The sequence below is a fragment of the Dipodomys merriami genome, unplaced genomic scaffold (genome assembly GCF_024711535.1).
Source record: "Dipodomys merriami isolate MVZ:Mamm:240054 unplaced genomic scaffold, mDipMer1.0.p SCAF_10, whole genome shotgun sequence".
Taxonomy (NCBI): domain Eukaryota; kingdom Metazoa; phylum Chordata; class Mammalia; order Rodentia; family Heteromyidae; genus Dipodomys; species Dipodomys merriami.
Window position 1 is genome coordinate 14,218,982 of NW_027202271.1, and position 16,977 is coordinate 14,235,958.

The 16,977-nt window shown below is 43.4% G+C and overlaps 1 protein-coding gene and 1 non-coding gene across 2 annotated transcripts in view; one reads left to right on the plus strand and one right to left on the minus strand.

The window, feature by feature from the left end:
• Positions 1 to 16,977, plus strand: part of Larp4 (La ribonucleoprotein 4) — a 174,167-nt gene that overhangs the window by 28,701 nt on the left and 128,489 nt on the right. The gene's annotated exons all lie outside the window — the stretch shown is intronic.
• Trnaa-ugc (transfer RNA alanine (anticodon UGC)) lies at positions 16,097 to 16,168 on the minus strand. The gene has a single exon. It is a non-coding gene; the product is annotated as a tRNA-Ala (tRNA).

The window sequence follows — 16,977 nt, forward strand, 5'->3', positions numbered from 1 at the left end:
CATGAAGGTTAGAATGTTTGTGACTTTAACTAACTGTCACTATCTCACAATACTCACAATACTATGAAATTAGTGAAATTTATATAATCAATCACAATAAAAAAAACACAACCCCAAACCAAAAACTGCTGGATTGCACCAACTCACAATTCTGTTATTGTTAATGATAATGATATTGTTTGTACAATTGTTTTTCTAGAATATATATTTAGAAGATCAAATCTTGGGCTCACAGGACACACTTTTACCACAGGACTTCTAAGGGACTTTCCCAAAATTGTTACAGTTCTACATGCAGACCACAAGATGTCACTGTTCTTGCATATTCATACCAAGTTTTTTTTTTTTTTGAACATTTACCAAAGTTTATTGTGATTTAAAAGTGAAGGGCAGTATAAAGAAATAAATAACAAACCTAGTTATCAAGTGAAATTTGATAACAAATGAAATTAAACATCAAGAAAAATATTAACATAAGATAACATTGAGTATATTAGAGAATAGTATTTAAGCTAAAAAGTGATGTTTCAGTGTGAGAAACTTGTTTAGACAAAAAGATATAGTTGCATAAAATTAAAAATTCAATAACTTATTAGTGAATAACTCAGAAAGTAAAGTTCTATCTTGAACATTAAGGTGTCAGCACTCAAGTATGAAGACTTGCTGGGAACAACAAAAACATATTTGCTATTTTAATATAAGTTAAAAATAACAAGTTCTGTTTACCAAGCAATAAAATAGTTACCAGTTACTCAAATGTTTTTATTATAGCATCCCTTCTTTTTTTTTTTTTAAATTTTATTTTATTTGAGAACATACTGTACAGAGGGGCTACAATTACATGGGCAGGATAATGCATACATTTCTTACCAAGCATTGCAGCCTCCTCCTTTGTTTACCCTTCACCTCCCTTCCCAGCCTCCCCCCTCCTCCCACCCAATTATACCCCCCTCCCCCCCACACACCGACATTGTAAAGTTGGTTTTGACATGACATTTTGTACTTCTCATTGTTGCAACAGGTCCACCTGAATCCTTAAACGACTTGTTTGTCCCCATCTCCTCCACATGTTATACTGACATCAAATATAGTGAAAGCGGGGGTTACACTGTGGGGGAGGGACATACAAAGCAACAAAGAAATAATCTTATAAATGCGTTAGAAACACATGCATGAAAGAAACGAAAAGGTTTTTAAGGGTTCATTTCTTAAATTTTGCCGTGGGGGTGGAGGGTGGAGGTGGGGGGGGGTGCTGTCTTTTGTTTTTGCTCAAAGTTAGCAGAGTTCTGCTACTTGAACCTTAGCTCGATTTGTAGCTGGTTTCAAATTACAGATTACAGTCCTCAATTCTTGAACTCTGGTCCTGGGCTCTGTCACTCAGCTCTTCAGCTCAAGGCTAGCACTCTACCACTTGAGCCACAGCTCTACTTCTGACTTTTTCTGCTTAAGTGGTACTGAGCAATCTAATCCAGGGCCTCCTGCATGCAAGGCAAGCACTTTGCCACTGAGCCACCTTTCCAGTCCCCAGTCCTCCGTTCTTAGCCTCCTGACTAGCTAAGATTACAGGTGTGAGCCATAGGCACCTAACAGCATTAATTTTTTGTCAGTTGTGGGGCTTGAACTCAGGGCCTGGCTGTCCTTGAGCACTTTTGCTCAAGGCTAGTGCTCTACCACTTTGAGCCACAGCTTCAATTCTGTTGTTTTGTCAGTTCTGGGTCTTGAACTTAGGGCCTGGGCTCTGACCCTGTGCCTCTTTGTGCTCAAGACTAGCACTCTACCACTTTGAGCCACAGTGCCATTTCTGGTTTTTGAGTGATTAATTGATATAAGTCTCACAGGGACTTTTCTGCCCAGGCTTTGAATCATGATCCTCAGATCTTAGCCTCCTGAGCAGCCTGGATTACAGACATGAGCCACCAACACCCAGCTTTTTATTTCATGTTTAAAGAAACATTTTTCTTATTTTAAGTAAAAAAAAAAAAATCTTCTACATTTTTTCCATAGTTGTTCCCCCCTCCCTTTTTTTTCTTTTTCTTTTTTTAGTTGTGGAACTTGAACTCAGGGCCCTGGACTCTGTACCTGAGCTCTTTTACTCAAATCTAGCACTCTTACCACATTGAGCCATTCTGGTGGTTAATTGGAGATAAGAGTATCATGGACTTTACTGCCCAGGCTGGCTTTGAATTGCAATTCTTAGATCTTACCCTCCTGACTAACTAGGATTACAGGCATAAACCACTAGCACTTACCTATGATTTTTTTTTTTTTTGTCAGTCGTGGGGCTTGAACTCTGGGCTTGGGCACTGTCCTTGCACTCTTCAGCTCAAGGCAAGCGCTCTACCACTTGAGCCAAAGCGCCACTTCCGGTTTTCTAGTAATTTATTGGAGATAAGAGTCTCATGGACTTTGCTGCCCGGGTTGGCTTTGAACTGTGATCCTCAGATCTCAGCCTCCTGAGTAGCTAGGATTACAGGCATGAGCCACCAGCGCCTGGCTACCTATGGTTTTTTTTTTTGGGGGGGGGAGGGGTCTGGTCATGGGGCCTGAACTCTGGGCCTAGGTGCTGTCCCTCAGCTCTTCAGCTCAAGGCCAGCACTCTACCACTTGAGCCACAGCCCCACTTCCGGCTTTTTTTTCTACTTATGTGGTGCTGAGGAATCGAACCCAGAGCCTTAAGCATGCAAGGTGAGCACTCTACCACTGAGCCAACTTCCCAGCCTACCTATGATTTTTTTAATTTAGGTTTAATCCATCTAAAGTGCATTTTGTCAAGTGTTGGATATATATAGCTTAGCTCTTAATATCATGAGCCAGTTTTATCAACTTAAGCTCTATTTGATCTTTTCTCATAAAAGTAGCTTTATCATCTTTTTTAATTTTTTTTATTTTTTGGGTCCAGTCGTGGGGCCTGAACTCTGGGTCTGGGCGCTGTCCCTCAGCTCTTCAGCTCAAGGCTAGCGTTCTACCACTTGAGACACAGCGCCACTTCCGGCTTTTTTCTTTTTGCTTATGTGGTGCTGAGGAATCGAATCCAGGTCCTCATGCATGCAAGGCAAGCGCTCTACCACTGAGCCACCTTCCCAGCCCCGGCTTTATCATCTCTATAATACTAACATTTTCACATGTAAAACCATATGTATCATGGATATAAAAACTGCAATATGCTTTGTATCAGACATGGAAAAATATAAAAAGTTGAATATAAAGGAATATAAAATATTTCAAAATGGTGTGGTGGTATACACCTATAATCCCAGTACTCAGGAGGCTGAGGCAGGAGCATCATAGGTTTAAGCCTAGCCTGTCTTCATAGGGATGCCACATATTAAAAATTAAAAATATAAATGCTAGGTACTATAGAGTCTTTGTCAGTCCTGCGGAAGACAGACGGTCGGAGGAAAGGTGAGTGCACTGCTCGGTTCCCTATCCTCCCTTAGCCCGGGAGACAATCAGGCACAGCAGGGAGTCAAGTCAAGCAGGAACTCATTTATTACCACACAGCAAGCACTTTTTAAAGCAAAAGACTGTGTGGCATGGGAGGGGAGGAAAAGGAACCAACCAGTCACTGCAAAGGTCACACCCTATCATGTACCTAAGCTTCTGAATGTAAATAAATCGGGCTCTGCCCACTCAACTCCCTCTCAGCGCCATCTTTGCTGCCTGTGTGCCCTACTACTAGGTACAGTGGCTCACAACTGTAATCCTAGCTACTTGGGAGGCTGGGAACAGGAATATTGTGGTTCAAGGCCAGCCTGGGCAAAAAGTTTGTGATAACTCATCTCAGCCAATTAAAAAGAAAGCTAGGCACAGTGGTTCCTGCTTATACTACCAACTGTGCAGGATGTATAAGCAGGAGGATCATAGTCTAGTCAGTGTTAACAAAAAGACCATATTAAAGAAATAGTGCATTGCTTAAGGGATAGGGTGCCTGCCTAGCAGATAGAAGGCCTTGAGTTTAAACCAGTACTGTCCCAAAAAAGAAACAATATTCTAGTCTAATAATCACACATACATATACACACAGCAAGAGAAAGAGAAGCCCGAATTCAAAGCAGAAAGTATTTACAGGGTCAAAGTATAAGAAATAGAATTGGTGCTAGGTTCTGGTGGCTCATGCCTGTAATCTTGGCTACTCAGGAGACTGAGATCTGAGGATCACAGTTCAAAGCCAGCCTGGGTTAGAAAGTCAAGTGAGACTTTTAGCTCCAATTAAGCACCAAGAAAGACAGAAGTGGATTGGTAGCTCAATTGATAGAGCACTAGCCTGAGCATAAAAGCTTAGGGGCATCACCTAGTCCCTGAGTTCAAGCCCTACAACTGGCACACATAAAAAAGGAAGGAAGGAAGGAAGCTTGATGTCTTCTGGAGGCCTTGCAGAAGAAAAAAAGAAAAAAAGAGATGAGGAAGGAAGAAGAGAGGACAGGAGAGAGAGAGAGGAGGGATGAAGGAAGAGATTTGGTAGTAGCTACCAAGGAGGGAGGGGAGGAGGAGCTTTGTTCTACTAGGCTCCCTGCCAAGTAAGGATTATCAAGTACCTGGGGCAAAGTTCAGAGTCAAAATAAAAGCTGAGATAGAAATTTGGAGTCATCAGCATGTATGTACTACTTAAAGCCATAGGACCATCAAGAGAATATAGTCAGGAAAGAAGTCCAAGGAGTAAATTTTAATCTACTCTAGTAATTTGAGGTAGGGAGCTAGGGAATCATCAAAAAGCTGTAGAAGTGACCTGAAAGGTAGTGAGCAAACTAAGAAATTATAATGTTATGGATGTCACATAAAAAAAATTTCAAAATGATTAGCACTGACAAGAAAGATAAGACTAAAAATTAATCATTGGTTTTAACAGTATGGAGATTGACATAGGGTTTTATTTATTTATTTATTTATTACTGGTCCTGGACTTGAATTCCAGACCTGACAACTGTTTCTGTGCTCAAAGTTAGACCTTACTATTTGAACCACAGCTGCACTTCTGTATTTTTTTGGTGGTTAGTTGGAGATGAGACTCACAGACCTTTCCTGCCCAGGTTGGCTTTTAAGTGACAGGTGTGAGCCACAGGCACCTAGTGAGACAGGGTCTTTTTATAGATAGGATCTTTCTATGTAGCCAAGGCTGGCTTCAAACTCACAATTGTATTGCCTTCACCTCCCAAGTGCTAGAATTTATAGACTTGTGACATTATACACTCACACTATACAATTTTTTTTTTGTTTGGTAGTGGGGCCTAAACTCTGGGCCTGGGTGCTGACACTTAGCTCTTCAGCTCATGGCTAGCGCTCTACCACTTGAGCCACAGCACCACTTCTGGCTTTTTCTGTTTACGTGATTCTGAGGAATCAAACCCAGGGCCTCAAGCATGCAAAGCAAGCACTCTACCACTGAGCCACCATCCCAGCCCTATACAATTTTTTTTAATGGTACTTGGGTTTGAACCCAGGATCTTGTACTTGCTAGGAAGATCCTCTTCTACTTCAGCCATATAACCAGCCCTTTCTACTTTAATTACTTCTTCAACCAAGGTCTCACATTTCTACATGGGCCAGCCTGGGCCCTGGCCCTCTTATTTATACTTCTCATGTAGCTGGAACTCTCAAAAACTTTCTGCCCTGGCTAGCCTCAAACGAACCTCCTCCCAATCTCAATCACCTCCTGAGTAGTTAGGATTACAGGCATGAGTCACCATACTCAGTATACATTTTTTTTGCGGGGGGTGGGGGGGAGGAGGCTATGGGGCTTCAACTCAGAGCCTGGGTGCTGTCCCGGAGCTCTTTTGCTCAAGACTAGCACTGTACCACTTTGAGCCACAGTACCACTTCAGATTTTCTGGTGTTTAATTGGAGATAAGAGTCTCATGGACCTTCTTGCCTGGGCTGGCTTTGAACTGCGACCCTCAGATCTCAGCCTCCTGAGTCCCAAGGACTATATTTGGGTAAGAAAGTCTATGAAGACAAGCACCAGTGGCTCACACCTGTAATCCTAGCTACTCAGGAGGCTTTGATCTGAGTCTCAGTTCAATGGGCAGGAAAATCCATAATTTTTTTTTTTTTTTTTGTGGGTTGTGGGGCTTGAACTCTGGTCTTAGGCGTTATTGCTCAGTTCTTCAGCTCAAGGTGGGCACTCTACCACTTGAGCCACAGCGACATTTCCTCCATGAAATTCTTATCTCCAATTAACCACCAAAAAACTGTAAGTGGTACTTTGGCTCCAGTGGTAGAGTGCTAGCCTTGAGCTGAAGAACTAAGGGACAGCATGCAGGCCCAAAGTTCAAGGCCCACCACTGACAAAAAAGAAAGTCTGTGATATTCTTATCACCAATTAATCAGCCAAAAGCTGGAAGTGGTACCCTCCATTGGTGGAGCCCTAGCTTTGATCACAAAAGCTCAGTGATGAGGACAAGGCCTTGAGTTCAAGCTCTGGGGGTGGGAACAGAGGGAGAAAATGTGGAGGGTGAGGAGGGAAAGGGGCAGAGGGAGAGAGACCAACCCCTGCTTTCACTGTGTTTGATGTTGGTACAATTTGTGGAGGGGAAGGGAAAAAACAAATCATTTAAATAAAGAAGCTTATTATTCTTTTAACCATGTTGAAGAGGGATGGAAGGAAGAAGCAGGGAGGAAAGTGGGAGGGAGGGAAAGAGACAGAGATTGGAGTGAAAGAGCGTAGGCAGGAAGGAGAGAGACAGAGAGCTTGGGAGAAAGGGAGTTGAAAGAAAAGGGATGGTAGGAATTATTGAAGTAGTGTCATTGAATAGAAAAAAGGAGATAGGATCTATTGTACAAGGAACTGGCATTATATGGGAGTCAGATGATTCATCTAAAGTAAGAAGAAAGAAGTAGAATATAGGGGTACAGATCTAGATAGGTTATGGAAATAATAGAGATGTCTAGTTTAAAAAATGAAATTTGTATAATTAACAATGATTGCTTCCAATGCCTAAGACAGCAAGTCATCAGCTAAGATTGAAGATGAAAGAGGTCTTAGATATTCAAGTAAACAGGACAACACACACACACACACACACACACACACACACACACACACACACACAATTCTCCAGAGTGAATACATTATAGTTTTGTTTTTGTTTTTGTTTTTGTTTTTTGGGTGGGGTCCAGTTGTGGGGCCTGAACTCTGGGCCTGGGCACTGTCCTTCAGCTCTTAAGCTCAAGGCTAGTGCTCTACCACTTGAGCCATAGCGCCACTTCCGGCTTTTTTCTTTTTGCTTATGTGGTGCTGAGGAATCGAACCCAGGGCCTCAGGCATGCAAGGCAAGCGCTCTACCACTGAGCCACCTTTCCAGCCCCAGAGTGAATACATTATAAAGAATAGAGAGGGGCTGGGAAGGTAGCTCAGCGGTAGAGTGCATGCCTTGCAAGCATGAGGCCCTGGGTTTGATTCCTCAGCACCACATAAACAGAAAAAGCCGGAAGTGGCGCTGTGGCTCCAGTGGTAGAGCGCTAGCCTTGAGCTGAAGAGCTGAGGGACAGCGCCCAGGCCCAGAGTTCAGGCCCCATGACCGGACCCAAAAAAAAAAAAAAAAAAAGAATAGAGAATTATGTTTGCCAGGCAGCATACTGGGGTTCCTCAAGGTAAATAATTACTTAAACTGAAACCAGTCAGCAAGTTCATCTTTTCCTGAGGCTGCATTTAGCTGTACAGGTATGAAGGTATGAAACAGGCAGAGAGAACAATATCTAGTTCAACTATACTGTGGTCAGCCAAGGAATACTTTGAAGCCAGAGAGGAGAAAGGGAATAGGAGTTGAGTTTATATGTAAGGGACTGATTATAACTATTGGCTATGGAATTTAAGCTTGGAACAAAGGAAATAAGGATGTGACTTGGTCAGGGACAGTAAGAAGTTGAGTCTTGCCAGGCACTAATGGCTCACGATGTAGGATCTACCCCGAGCCATGTAGGGCCCCCATCACACCTCCCATCAGACTGTGGGAAAGTCCCAAGCCCTGAGATTACACCCCTATCCAGTGAGGCCACACCTTTCCCTCGTCTTCTGGACACTGCTCCCCTTCCCTACTTAAACCCAGGTGGGACATTGGCCCACCCCTTTCGACCTGGGGACTCCACCATGCCTTCACCTTGCATGGCAGTGCAGCAGTTCGTTAATAACAAAACTTCCTGCCTGAATACTGGGTGCTGTTCTCTTCATCAGCTAACTAATTAAATCTACCTATTTAATTTACCTTACACATGCTTATACTCCTAGCTACTCAAGAGGCTGAGATATAAGGATCACAGTTCAAAGCCAGCCCAGGCAGGAAAAGTCTGTGAGACTCTAATTAAGCACAAAATGCCAGAAGTGGAGCTGTGGCTCAAATGATAAGTGCTAGCCTTGAGCCAAAGAGCTCAGGGATAGTGCTCAGGTCCTGAGTTCAAGTCCAAGTAATGGCAAAATGAAGGGAAAAAAAGAAATTGAATGTTTATAATGATTTGCTGAGACCTTGAAGATCTGAGAATATATTGTATCCTTACATTTTATTTATTTATTTATTTATTTATTTATTTGGTCAGTCATGGGCCTGAACTCTAGGCCTTGGTGCTGTCCCTCAGCTCTTCAGCTCAAGACTAGCGCTCTACCACTTGAGCCACAGCACCACTTCCTCTTTTTTTCTCCTTATGTGGTGCTGAGGAATGGAACACAGGGCCTCATGCATGCAAGGCAAGCATTCTACCACTGAGCCACCTTCCCAGCCCCTATTGTTACATTTAAATGGCAGTTTAGCTAAATGTAAAATTTTAGAGCCAAATTTTTTCTACTTGAAAATATTACTTCATTATTTACCTGCTTCTCATGTCTGTTAATGTTGAGAAGACCAATAGCATTCTAATTTATTTTTTATTTTTATCTTTTTTTTGGGGGGGTCGGGTCGTGGGGCCTGAACTCTGGGCCTGAGCACTGTCCCTCAGCTCTTCACCTCAAGGCTAGCACTCTACCACTTGAGCCACAGCACCACTTCTGGCTTTTTTTCTCTGCTTATGTGGTGCTGAGGAATCGAACCCAGGGCCTCATGCATGCAAGGCAAGCACTCTACCACTGAGCCACCTTCCTACCCCTATTTTATTTTATTTTTGAGACAGGGTCTATATGTAATCCAGGCTAGTCGCCCACCTTTTTTTTTAACCACAATGAGAGCTGTTACCCAGGATCATCCTCCTGCTTCAGGCCTTTTACTTGTAAATGTCGTCTTTATCTCCAACTATCATATTTTACAATTTTTATTTTTCATACCTTATTTTATACCCATTCCCTAATGGCTTTTGGAAATGGTCTTTGACCTGATATTGAGCTGAGTCCATTTTGTTGTTTAGCTCATCAAGTGGATTTATTTCAGTTATGTTTTGCATATGGAATAATCCTACTTGGTTCTTTAAGTTTCTAATTTACCATTAATATCTTCCTTTATTTTACTGGGGACATTTATTTGGCTATTCTTTTTTTTTTTTTTTTTGTCGGTCGTGGGGCTTGAACTCTGGGCCTGGGCGCTGTCCCTCAGCTCTTTAGCTCAAGGTGAGTGCTCTTGAGCTACAGCTCCACTTCTGGTTTCCTAGGGTTTTTTTTTTTTTTTTTTTTGGTCCGGTCGTGGGGCCTGAACTCTGGGCCTGGGCACTATCCCTCAGCTCTTCAGCTCAAGGCTAGCGCTCTACCACTTGAGCCACAGCGCCACTTCGGCTTTTTTCTTTTTGCTTATGTGGTGCTGAAGAATCGAACCCGGGGCCTCATGCATGCAAGGCAAGCACTCTACCACTGAGCCACCTTCCCAGCCCTTCCTAGGGGTTTTTATTGGAGATAAGAGTTACACAGACTTGGGCTGGGAAGGTGGCTCAGTGGTAGGATGCTTGCCTTGCATGCATGAGGCCCTGGGTTCGATTCCTCAGCACCACATAAGCAGAAAAAGCCAGAAGTGGCACTGTGGCTCAAATAGTAGAGTGCTAGCCTTGAGCTGAAGAGCTGAGGGACAGCGCCCAGGCCCAGAGTTCAAGCCCCACAACCAGCAAAAAAAAAAAGTTTCACAGACTTTACTGAGTAGCTAGAATTACAGGCATGAGCCACTGGCGCCCAGCTTGGCTATTAATTCTTGTTAACTACAATAGATTATTATTTCTAGTCATCTGGCTGTTAGTACCTATGAGGTGATTTTTTTCTCCTGGGTAACATCCCTCATTCTGTAAAAAGATAGGAGACATCAAAGCTTAGCTCTTAGTGGTAAGAGCTAGGTAAGTTGGGGGTTAAGCTTTGAATAGCCTCCATTTGTATTGCTCTTTAAGAGGGCTTTGCCCCTAAGGAGCCTTATTCTAGGCTTTGTTGCTAAGAATAAGCTCTCCTAGCTCTCTAGGTGAAAAGAAGTTCTAGAGGGAATACATTTCATTTCTTTTTTCTTTTTTTTTTTGGGGGGGGGGGGTCCGGTCATGGGACCTGAACTCTGGGTCTGGATGCTGTCCCTCAGCTCTTCAGCTCAAGGCCAGCACTCTACCACTTGAGGCACAGCGCCACTACCGGCTTTTTTCTTTTTGCTTATGTGGTGCTGAGGAATCCAACCCAGGGCTTCAGGCATCGAACCCAGGGCCTCAGGCATGCAAGGCAAGAGCTCTACCACTGAGCCACCTTCCCAGCCCTAGAGGGAATACCTTTAGATGTGTCTTGGAACAGCCAAATTTAGTTTTGTTTTGTTTTATACTCTGCCTCCTAGTATTGTTCTCTTATGAGCTTCTTGGCGATCCTTCATTTTGGAATTACAGTAGGGTTAATTACAAATGTAATACTCTACTTTGGGAAGTATGATGAACACAAAGACCTCAACTCACAATCTCTCCTCATACCTATCCCAGTGTAGGAAGCCTGACTTCCTCTGTATAGTGAGAGTTTCCCTTTCTTCCAAAATCATAACCACTTTCTGATTCTCCAGTTTTCTGGTGGTTTTTATTTTCTTTATACCTTCTGTGTGTGTGTGTGTGTGTGTGTGTGCGTGTGCGCGCGCACACAGGCCAGTCCTAGGGCTTGAATATAGGGACTGGGTGCTATCTCTGAGCTTTTTCACTCAAGGCTTGACCCACCTGACCCACAGTGCCACTTCTGGATTTTTCTGTGTAGTTTAGAGATAAGAGTCTCACAGACTTTCCTGTACTGGCTGGCTTCAAACTGCAGTCCTCAGATCTTGGCTTCCTGAGTAACTAGAGTTATAGGCATGAACCAGCAGCCAGATGATATTCTTTTTTTTGCCAGTCATGGCGCCTGGGCCTGGGCCTGGGCACTGCCCCTCAGCTTCTTTTACTCAAGGCTAGCACTCTACCACTTGAGCCACAGTGCCATTTCTAGATATTTCTGTTTATGTGGTACTGAGGAATCAAACCCAGGACTTTGTGCATGCTAGGCACGCACTCTACCACTAAGCCTCATTCCTAGACTCAGATGATATTCTTTCTTGAATAATAGCAGTAAATGTAGAAATGAATAACTATAGCAAGCATATAAAAACAAAGAATAAACAAAGCAATTTATATCCATAAAATTGAGAATAGATATTTTACTAAAACATACTGAATTTTTCTTTCAAAATGCTTTTATATAATTTGTTATCACTTGGGAATCTTCTTAGATCTGAAAATGAGATAAGAAAATTAATTATATAACAAACTGCTCTCAAACATATTTATGAGAATAAAGGTCAATCTTAGAAGAAAATGAATGCTTCCAGAATGCACAAAGATAAATAAAATCAACAGATAATCCAAACTTATAAGTCACATTAAGGAGGCAGAATTCTCCCAGGACTAAAATGGAAAAAAAAAAAAAAAGAATTAGCAATAAGTTATTTTGTATTGAACAATATTCGTATTTGGGTTTTTGTTGTTGTTGTTGTTGTTTTTGGTCAGCCATGGGACTTGAACTCTGGGCCTGGGTGCTGTCCTCAGCTCTTCAGTTCAGGGCAAGCTCTCTACCACTTGAGCCATAGCCCCACTTCCAGTTTTCTGGTGCTTAATTGGAGATAAGAGTTTCACGGAGTTTCCTGCCGGAGCTGGCTTTGAACCATGATCCTCAGATCTCAACCTCCTGAGTAGCTAGGATTAGACTCTTGAGGCACCGGTACCTCTACTGTTAGACATAGGCTAAATCTTGAAAGTAGTTGTTTTTTCTAGAAATAGACTTGGCTATTTTGTGTGTGTGTGTGTGTGTGTGTGTGTGTGTGTGTGTGTGTGTGTGTGTGTGTGTGTGTGTGTGTGTGTGTGTGTGTGTGTGTGTGTGTGTGTGTGTGTGTGTGTGTGTGTGTGTGTGTGTGTTTGGCAATCCTGGGGCTTGAACTCAGGGCATGGGCACTGTCTCTGAGCTTCTTCTTTTGCTCAAGACTAGCACTCTACCACTTGAGCCACAGTGCTACTTCCAGTCTTTTCTGTGTATGTGGTACTGAGGAGTCAAATCCAGAGCTTCATGCATGCTAGGCAAGCATTCTACCACTAAACCATACTCCCAGCCCTTGCCTGTATTTTCTAATTACTCTGAAGTGAACATCACACATTAACTTGTGTGTGTGTGTGTGTGTGTGTGTGTGTGTGTGTGTGTGTGTGTGTGTGTGTGTGTGTGTGTGTGTGTTGGAGGGAGACTATTTAGGGCTTGAACTCAGGGCCTACATGCTGTTCCTTAGCTTTTTTTTTTTTATTGTTGTTGTTGTTGGTTGTGGGCCTGGGCACTGTCCCTCAGCTTTTCAGCTCAAGGCTAGCACTCTAGCACTTGAGCCACAGCGCCACTTCCAACTTTTTTTGTTTATGTGGTGCTGAGGAATGGAACCCAGGGCCTCATACATGCAAGGCAAGCACTCTACCACTGAGACACCTTCCCAGCCCCTGTTTCTTAGCTTTTTGCTCAAGGTTGGTGCTCCAACACTTGAGCCACAGCTTCATTTATGGCCATTTCATACTTAATTTGAGATAAAAGTCTTACAGACTTTCCTGCCTCAATTGGCCTTGAACTGGGATCTTCATATCTCAGTTTCCTGAGTAGCTAGTATTTTAGCCTTGTGCCTCTGGCACCTGACTACACCCAGCTTTTTACTGATTGAGATAGGTCTCAAGAACTTTTCCTTAGGCTGGCCTTAACTAAGAGCTTCCTGATTTCTGCCTCCTGAGTAGCTAGTTACAGGTATGGAGCTACTGTACCTGGCTGTCTTCCAGGGGTTTTAAAATGTTTTCTTACAGGCTTTGATGGGAAGGGAAGTTGGGCTAATAAGCAGTGAATGAAGATAGAAATCGTTAGATTGGGGCTGGGAAGGTGGCTCAAGTGGTAGAGTGCTAGCCTTGGGCTGAAGAGCTTGAGGGACAGTGCCCAGGCCTAGAGTTCAGGCCCCATGACCAACAAAAAAATAAATAAAAATAAAAATAAAAACATCATAAGATTTTTGCAAGTCCCTTTGCTCGTCAGCTCAAGGTGAGTGCTCTACCAATTAAGCTGCAGAGCCACTTCCGGTTTTCTAGTGGTTTATTGGAGATCAGAGTCTCTTGGACTTTTCTGCCTGGGCTGGCTTTGAACCATGATCCTCAGATCTCAGGCTCCTGAGTAGCTAGGATTACAGGCGTGAGCCACTGGAGCCTGGCTTGCCTACCTTTTTTTATTCAGGATAATTATTTGGAAATTCAGCCAGAAAAAAAAAGAAATTCAGATGGGCATAGTGGCTATTCAGAGGGCAGAGATTGGGCAGATAGTTGTTTGTTGTAAACCCAATCAAAAAGTTAATGAGATAAGCCAGGCATGATAGTCTATACTTGTTATCCCAGCTACATGGGAGGGATAAAAAAGAGAATCATGGACTGAAGCCAACCAACTTCCTGAAAAAGATAATACCCTATCTGAAAAATAACTAAAACAATAATGGTTGGGAATGTGACTCAAGAGCCCTTTGCCTAGCAAGTATGAGGTCCTAAGTTCAAACCCCAAGACTAGCAAAAAGAAAAAGAAATAGGGCTAGGAATGTGTCTTAGTCGTAAAGTGCTTGCCTAGCATGCATGAAGCCCTGGGTTTGATTCCTCAGTACCACATAAGCAGAAAAAGCTGGAAGTGGCTCTGTGGCTCAAGTGGTAGAGTGCTAGAATTGAGCAAAAGAAGCTCAAGGACAATTCCCAGGCCCTGAGTTCAAGTCCCAAGACTGGCAAAAAAAAAAAAAATTATCCATGTGATACAGTATGTATCAGTAGTTTATTATTGAGCAAGATTGTAGTGTGTGTATTATAGTGTGTTTATCTAGTTACCCGTTGATGGACATTTGGGTTATAGTTTCCTATTTAAATAAAGTTGCTTTAAACTTTTTGGGTTTTTGTCAGTTGTATGGCTTGAACTAAGGGCTTGCACACTGTCTCTGAGCCTTTTAGTGCTCAAGGCTAGTGCTCTACACTTGAGCCACAGTGCTACTTGCAATTTTTTTTTTTTGTCAGTTGTGGGAGGAACTCTGGGCCTGGCCGCTGTCCCTCAGCTCTTCAGCCAAAGGCAAGTGCTCTACCACTTGAGCCACAGTGCCACTTCCAGTTTTCTGGTGGTTTATTAAAGAGTCTCATGGACTTTCCTGCCCAGGCTGGCTTTGAACTATGATCCTCAAATCTCAGCCTCCTGAGTAGCTAGGATTACAGGTGTGAGCCCGGTGCCACCTGCAGTTTTTGAATGGTTAATTGGAGATGAGTCTCACAGGGACTTTTCTGCCCAAACTGGCTTCAAACCACGATCCTCAAATCTCAGATTTCAGCCTCCTGAGTACTTGGGATTACAGGCATGAGCCACGAGTGCCGGGCTTGAACTTCTTTTTCTCTCTTCCTTCCTTCCTTCCTTCCTTCCCTTCCTTCCTTCCTTCCTTCCTTCCTTCCTTCCTTCCTTCTTTCCTTCCTTCCTTCCTTCCTTCCTTCTTCCTTCCTTCCCTTTCTTTCTTTCTTTTTCCTTCCTTCCTTCCCTTTCTTTCTTTCTTACTCTTTCCTTCCTTCCTTCCTTCCTTCCTGTTGTTGTTTGTGGGACTTGAGCTCTGGGTCTGGATGCTGTCCCTGAGTTCTTCAGCTCAAGGCAAGCGCTCTACCACTTGAGTCAGTACCACTTCTGTTTTTCAGGTGGTTAGTTGGAGTTAAGAGTCTCGAGGACTTTCCTGACTGGGCTGGCTTTGAACTGTGATCCTCAGATCTCAGCCTCCTGATTAGCTAGGATTACAGGCATGAGCCACCAGTGCCCAGCCCAGCGTGAACTTTTAAATATACATTTTTTCATAGATTTATGCTTTTATTTTTCTCAGGTAAATGCTTGTAAGTATAGCAGATATGTCATATTGCAGGTATAAAGTTAACTTGAGTAGCTTCCAAATTAAAATCCCCACCTACAATGTATGTGATTTCCATCCTACCATACTTTCTTTTTTTAATTTTTGTAATTTTTATTTTTTATTTATTTATTTATTTATTTATTTTTTTTGTCGGTCGTGGGCCTTGAACTCTGGGCCTGAGCGCTGTCCCTCAGCTCTTCAGCTCAAGGCGAGCGCTCTACCACTTGAGCTACAGCGCCACTTCCGGTTTTCTGGTGGTTTATTGGAGATAGGAGTCTCACGGTCTCTCCTGCCCGGGCTGGCTTTGAACCGCGATCCTCAGATCTCAGCCTCCTGAGTAGCTAGGATTACAGGCGTGAGCCACCAGCGCCCGGCTTTTGTAATTTTTAAAAAATTAGTTATGGGGCTTGAACTCTGGACTTGGGCACTGTCCCTCAGCTCTTCAGCTTAAGGCCAGCGCTCAACCACTTAGCCACAATGCCACTTCTGGTTTTTCTGATGGTTAATTGGAGATAAGTCTCATGGACTTTCCTGCCTGGGCTGGCTTTGAACTGTGATCCTCAGATCTTAGTCTCCTGATTAGTTAGGATTACAGGTGTGAGCCACCAGTGCCCAGCCATACTTTTTTAACAATACATTTTCCAATAGGCATATAGTAGTTTATCATTCTATTTTTGTTGTTGTTGTTGTTGGTTGTGGGGGCTAAACTCTGGGCCTGGGTGCTATATCTCAGCTCTTCAGCTCAAGGCTAGCACTCTTACCACTTGAGCCATAGAGCCACTTCTGGCTTTTTGTGCTTATGGTGCTGAGGAATTGAACCCAGGGCCTCTTGCATGCAAGGCAAGCACTCTACCACTGAGCCACCTTCCACCCATATCATTCTTTTTTTTTTTTTTTTTTGTCGGTCGTGGGGCTTGAACTCTGGGCCTGGGCGCTGTCCCTCAGCTCTTCAGCTCAAGGCGAGCGCTCTACCACTTGAGCTACCGCGCCACTTCCAGTTTTCTGGTGGTTTATTGGAGATAGGAGTCTCACGGTCTCTCCTGCCCGGGCTGGCTTTGAACCGCGATCCTCAGATCTCAGCCTCCTGAGTAGCTAGGATTACAGGCGTGAGCCACCAGCGTCCGGCTCCATATCATTCTATTTTTGACTAATGATGTAGAGCGTTTTCATATATTTCCTTGCCACTCACTTTTCTCCTTTTTTTTTTTATAGTGCTATTTTAAAGGTGATGTACAGAAGGGTTACAGATAAAGAATATACTTTTTTTTTTTTTTGGTCGGTCATGGGACTGAACTCGGTCTGGGCGCTGTCCCTCAAGCTCTTCAGCTCAAAGCTAGCACTCTACCACTTAAGCCACAGCACCACTTCCGGCTTTTTTCTGCTTATGTGGTGCTGAGGAATCGAACCCAGGGCTTCATACATGTGAGGTAAGCACTCTACCACTGAGCCAACTTCTCAGCCCAAGAACATACTTTTTTGTTGTTGTTGGGTTTTTTTTGGTCAGTCCTAGGGCTTGAACTCTAGGACTGGACATTGTCCATGAGCTTCGCTTCTCTTTTCTTTTCTTTTTCCTTCCTCCCTTCCTCCCTTCCTCCCTTCCTCCCTTCCTCCCTTCCTCCCTTCCTCCCTTCCTCCCTTCCTCCCTTTCTCTCTCTCTCTTTCTTTCTTTTTTTCTTTCTTT